Source organism: Cryptomeria japonica, chromosome 1, assembly GCF_030272615.1.
Source record: "Cryptomeria japonica chromosome 1, Sugi_1.0, whole genome shotgun sequence".
In the NCBI taxonomy this organism is placed as follows: domain Eukaryota; kingdom Viridiplantae; phylum Streptophyta; class Pinopsida; order Cupressales; family Cupressaceae; genus Cryptomeria; species Cryptomeria japonica.
In genome coordinates, this window is record NC_081405.1 from 129,194,642 (window position 1) to 129,201,324 (window position 6,683).

Here is a 6,683-nt window from a genome sequence, read left to right on the forward strand (position 1 = left end):
ATTATGAATGAACAAACAATAGATGACTGCATGTTAATACAAATGGGTTGTTCAGGCGTCCATGTTCATAACATCAGCTGCGGTCCTGGTCATGGTATCGAGTACTTGATTTTGAAAGTTAAAAGAGATGTTTTTATGTTTAATTCAATTCATAAACTGGGATCCATTTACAGTAATGTTAGTAAAACATTACAAACAAGAATGAAATTTTATCTGATTGCACATGAAAAATCCCAAGTTGGAGTCCTTAGAAAAAACGAAATATTATTTCCCAACAAAAAAACCTTGTATCAGATTTGGGGTAATCGGTAAAAATGGAGGAGAGGCCTGTGTTAACAATGTGAGCATCTACAACAACAACTACTCTGATTCTTCCGCATCAAAACTTGGTAGCTGTGCAAAGAAGCTCATCAAAAGCTTTTCCAATAGTTAAAATAAAAGTTGGAATTGCAGGACGTTGGAAGAGTTCGCTTATTGTTGTTCATGTGAGGCGTTGGATCAGTCAAAGGCATGTCATTTTCCAACATATAGGTTTCCAACGTTAAAGTTTATATTGATATCAACCAATTTTATTGCAATAAGGAGGCTTGCCCTTATCGAGCCTCAGTCGTGTTTATAATGGGGGTGACGTGCAAAGTGAAGACATGCATCGTGTAGATAGCTTTAGCTTCACAATGGCACTAGCAGTCACTAGAAGTTTTATTTTCGGTTTAGATCACAATAAATAACTGTAGTTGCATTTGCAGTATTTTTTTAGGCAGTAGTCTAGTTTTGTTTAGTATTTGTTTTTTCCTTGCATAATAGACTGCAGTTCTATGTAGTATTGTTTAGGTGATAGACTTTATTAGAATTATTTTGTAATAAAATTCCTTACATTTGAGTGCATGAAGATACTCTCCTTTGTTTAGATGTAAGTAGTTTATAATGTCTTATGCTATTTTTAGTTGGATTGGCAATTAAGATTTGGATTATTCTTTTTTATATTTATTTTATTAAAGTAATTTTTAATATATAGAACATTCAATTTTTCAGATTAGCATTCTCTTTTCTGTTTTATTGTTCGAACAGTATAGAGTAGTTTTATGTTTTATTGATTTAGTGTTCTGATGAATTTCTATTTCTGATTTTATTTCTGAGTTTTTCTAATCAGTATAGCATAAAAGCTATTTTGTTTTAAATATTTCAATACTATATTAGAAGTTGCAAAATTGACAGGTTGATTGCAGTCACATGAGGAGCGTATGTAGCATTCTATAGAGATCCTAGTGCAAGCTTTCCAATCTACTATGTGAATCGAAGAAATGTCTTTCAATCCTCCTTACTCCAGTAAATCTCAATGATATTCTTCTTCAAATAGTGGACATGGTAGAGGAAGAGGAAAAGGTAGCAATAGAGGAAGAGGAAGAAGTTTTGTGGATCATAGAAATGTCCAGTGTCAATATTGTGATCGGCATGGGCACTATGAATCTAAATGAAAAAAGAAAAAAATTGATTAAAAAAATCAACATCCAACTATTCCCACTAATTTCTCCTTTTTTTGTGCTCAATTTTGTCATAAGTGTGAGCTACTTTTGTATCTAATTTGTCATATCTTGTCTTAGAAATGGGTCATGAAATTTGCATAGAAATTTGTCATGCCTTTCCATAGTAAGTTCATAATTGTTGCATAGCAAGTTGTCATATTTTCAACATAATATTCATCATATCTTTTCCCCCCAATCATGCTAATTTTGAATCAATTGCCTCTTTCGAATCATTCATGCCAATTTGATATCCTTCTTTGATTTCTCTATAAATTGAGCACCTTTTCTCATCATTTTCAACCATTCTTCTAGTATCCTTTTACAGTCGCTTTTGAATCCAACTTGCTTTCAATGACTTGCATTTGTAGGTGACACCCACATAATTTGAAGGAGAAATAAGAATAATGGATATTAATGAAGGAGATATCTACATTTTGGTTTGTTCTCTCTTTTGATATTTCATATTCATTTCTTTATTGAGCATGTTAGGACTTAATTTCATTGCATTTTAGGTTTTGTGGTTGCCTAATTGATTTCTTTGATGCTTTACCTGATTCCTACATCACAATAAGGAATTGATTATATTACATGAAAAGTTGGTAGTGCTCTTAAATTCCAATCCAAATATACAATTTAAAGGAACTCTATTAGATAAAATTCTTAAACAAGGGACACAATGTGTCAAGTTCCTTCCAATAGTGTGGTTAGTTTAGAGTAGAGAACTTTAAAGGATCTAGTTAGTTTAGAGATAGAGGGGGAGAGACTGAGAGAGGGAGAAGGTGACAAAGACAAGTAGTAGAGAGAGGTATTGAGAGAGGAAAAGAGAGGGATATAGAGGAGAAAATATAGAGAGATACAAAAAAAGACAGGGTGAGTGTGTATATATGAGTGAGAGAGAGATAAAGAGAGGGATAGGGAGAGAGAAATTGAGAGATATGGAAAGAGTAATTGATAGGGAGGGAGAAGGAGGAGATGGGCATCGAAAGAGGGATACATACATATATATAACTTGGGAAAGATGGAAGAGGTGAGAGAGAGATATATAAATATATATAGAGAGAAAGATGTCCAAAAGGGGAGAGTAAGAGAAATATGGAGAAATAGAGATCAAAAGAGGAAGATAATGAGAGACGGGGAGATGAAAAGATAGAAAGGTAAAAATATAAGAGGTGATATATAGAGAGTAGAGAGAGGGACAGAGAAATAAAGATAAGCAAGAGATGAAGCACGAATAAGAGGGAGATATGTAGATAATGGGATATAGATAGAGAGGGAAATTAGAGATTTGAAGACAAGCATAAAGGGGGAAAGAGTGAGATATAAAGATAGAGATGGGCAGATAGAGTTAGAAATAGGGAGAGAGAAATAGAGAATTTGTGTGTGTGAGCGAGATATAGAGAGAAAAATAGGGAGGGAGTAACATGGTGTGTGTGCACATGCACGTGCATACATTTTTGTGTGTGGGTGTGAGCGAGAGATATGGAGATAGAGATAGAGATTGGGAGGAAGAAATATGGAGAGAGAGAGAGAGAGAGAGAGAGAGAGAGAGAGAGAGAGAGAGAGAGAGAGAGAGAGAGAGTTTGACAAAATTCTAAAATAATATATCCAAGATCTAGTGAAGGAAATGACTACATATATAAAACTAAACTATATTAAAAATCTTCATGCTAAAAATTTTAACTCTTACATTAAAAGTGACAGATAAAACTAAACTTACTAAGTTAAAATAAAATCAAACCTATTAAAAGTGTAAAAAGTGAATTCTTAATTCCTTTAAAATTTAAAATTTATTAAAAAAAAACCAATATTTAGATTTTTCAAATTTTCATTTTCTATTTTTAATTATAATTATAAAAATATGACCCAATTAATTTCTTATACAATTAAATTTTAAAATATTCTTATATTTATCAATCTTATAGTTGTAATTGTATTTTTGCTAAAATACTTTTATATTGCATAAATAAATAAGTAAATGATTTTTATAAATTGAACTCTACTTTAAGTAAATTAATAAAAATAAAAATAAACAATAATTTTTTTTTAAAAAAATTTACATTAAAAATTACAAGTAAAATCAAATTATAAAAAAGTAAAAATAAAATTCAATGCATTTAAAAACAAGAAGTCAATTGATATTTCTTTTAAAATTTATGACTAAAAAAAAAATTATATTTGTTAAATTTTTATTTTCTATTTTAATGATAATTATAAAATATAATTCAATTATTGATATTAAATTTTTTAATATAATTAAACTTAAAAGTAGTACTTTTGTATTACTAAAATATGATCTAATTATTATTATTTTTATGTAAATGTGCAAATCTACTACCTCATTTTTATAAAAGTTGTTTATTCCCCTTTTCAAAAATATGATAAGAACGTATGTACTAGAGCTTTAAAAACATTATAAAGTCAAATAATTAAACTATTGGTTCAAATGAATGAAAATTACACACACATCTTAGCAACCAAATGTTACGTTTATTCTTCATACTTATATTATTATTTAACTTTAAAATTTTAATTTTACCATTAAATTCAAAATCTTCATAAAAATCACATACTTTCAATCATCAAACCAAATATACCTATCCATTTCACATACATTTTTAAGAGAATATTTTAATTATTTAATTATCTATATCCACAACTTATTTAATTAATATAAAAAACACATACTTTGAATCATCAAACCAAATGTACCTATCCATTTCATATACTTTTTTAAGAGAATATTTTAATTACTAAATTATCTATATCCACAACTTATTTAATTAATATATATTAATTTGACTAAATATCCCTATCCATTTGACATTTGCTTTTAAAAAGTTATTTTAATTGTTAAATTATCTATATTCACAATCTATTTAATTAATATACATTAAATTCTACTTGTACACATGGAATTCATTTAATTAGTCTACATTAAATCTTGGGAAAGTCTATTTTCATAGAAAAAATTATTTGCCCACTATGAAATTTTGTTTTTGATTAGGATAAAACAAGATTTAAAGGGGTCCCAAAACTGTTACAATCAAATAGCTACCATAGTAAAATGGACTAGACTACCTGACAGCAAACCACGAGTTTTAGAAAGGACTAGAAACCTTATGGACTTATGAGTGTTTAGATCCCAAAACCCAAAGGCTACAACAAACATAACTAGAAAACAAAGCAACCACAAGCAACCAAACACCAGCCAAGGAACATGATTATAACATTACAAATCAGGCTAGTCAAAATAGCGGGTCTAAATTAGTAGACAAAAGACCCCAACAAACATAGAATGAGGGTTTTAAAAGGCACCCTCAGCCAACAAGGGTTTTCCTAGGCTCCCATAACCTATAATAGAGTTTCTAGCCTGCTAAAAACAACAAAGCTCGAACCTAACCAAAACCAACCACAAGCCAAACTAGGCCCTTGAAAACTACTAACATCCAGCCTATCTCTAAGAGAAATAAAAAACATAGGGTTTTTCGAGGCTCCCTCAACCTTGAGAGTAGGTTTTAACAAGGCTCCCACACCCTGAAAGAGTGGGTTTAACAAGGATGTCACAACTAATCAAGGCATAGACAACAACATCTCATCTCGAAGGCGCATTCTGGGACATAGGATTTTGACAAGGCACCCAAAACTTTTGGTTGAGCATTACATGAGGATTCTGATAGGCTTCCTCAACCAACAACAACAACAACAACCAAACAACTCCCTCACACCATCTCTCCACCTCAGTAGGATTAGAAGGAAAGAAGATCGACTGCCCAGCCGCCGCCGCAGATCTTCTCCCATGCCACTAGGACCCAGCCACCGCCGCTGGCCAGGACCTCCGGTGACCTCCAGTCTCACCGTCGACACACACGCAGTCCCCGCCACGCGGAGCCCAGTCAGTTGCAGGACCCCGCCACGTGGCACACACGCAGTCCAGCCGTACGCCACGTCAGCCACCACGCATCACCCGCCACCCAAAGCTGACGCAGACTGCCACATCAGCCTATCTGTACGGTATAGACACCCAGTCAACAGGGAGGTGATGTTTTCGCGATGGTCATATGATCATCAAATTTAAGCTCATGAATTTCTGACATCAGCGCCACATCAGCAGGTTTTTGAAATTTTTTTGACCCCTCTCCATTGAGCTTTTCAGTTTTCCAGTCCAACTTTGAAAGGCCATATCTTGCTCATTTTTGCTCCTTTTTTGGTGCAATTTTTTTTGAAATGGGCTAAAATTTCGTGATCTTCACAATGGTGTGGTTATTTTATGATTTTGGTGCACAATTTTTTCAGAATTTTTGAATTCTCTCAGCTGTACCTGTCCAATCCTCAATTTTGCAACTTTAAAGGCCTCGTTTGAGCTCATACGACCTCCTTTTTAGGTGTCATTTTTTTTTAAAGTGCATGTTTTTTCGTCTACTTTCATAATATATGATCAGATTTCAAATATTTTGAGTGGAAATTGTACTTTCAGATATTGGTCTTCTTTGGCCTATTAGGTACTTGTAAATTGCTTGGATCTTAGTTAGATCTCTTGCATTATTAGTTTGAGACTCTTTTGGCCTTATTGAGGTAGTTGTAAAATTGTAATCAGAAGTCCTCTTTTCCATTTTTTGCAAGTGGCCCATTGTATACGCACTAATTATAAAGTGTCAAATCATCATTTTTGGGTGGGTTCTTTGATTGAGTGAATTTGGGGGAGGTTTCTTGTGTGATTGTGCCTCTATTTGTGCTCTTTCCATTTTTGTTTCAATGAGTCCTAATAAATTTCCACCTTTAACTTCACATAATTATGCATCATGGAAAATTAAAGTATGGAGTAAATTAATGGAAAAGGGTCTCACACATTACATAGATGGAACAATAACAACACTACCTGATCCTAAGGCTAATCCAAATGCTCAATTAGAATGGCTCACAAATAATTGCATGGCTCTTGGAACTTTGTGCAAGTATGTATCAGATGACCTCATTTTTCACATTGAGAAGTGTAAAACAATCAAAGAGGCTTGGGATATGTTTCAGAAATTGTATGGTCAAGTTGATGAAATCAGAGGCTATCAGATTGACAATGAGCTCACCAACTTGGATCCCAAGAGTTTTGATACAATCCAAGATTATGTCACCAAAGTAAATGAGCTAAGAGCAAAGCTTAAGGAT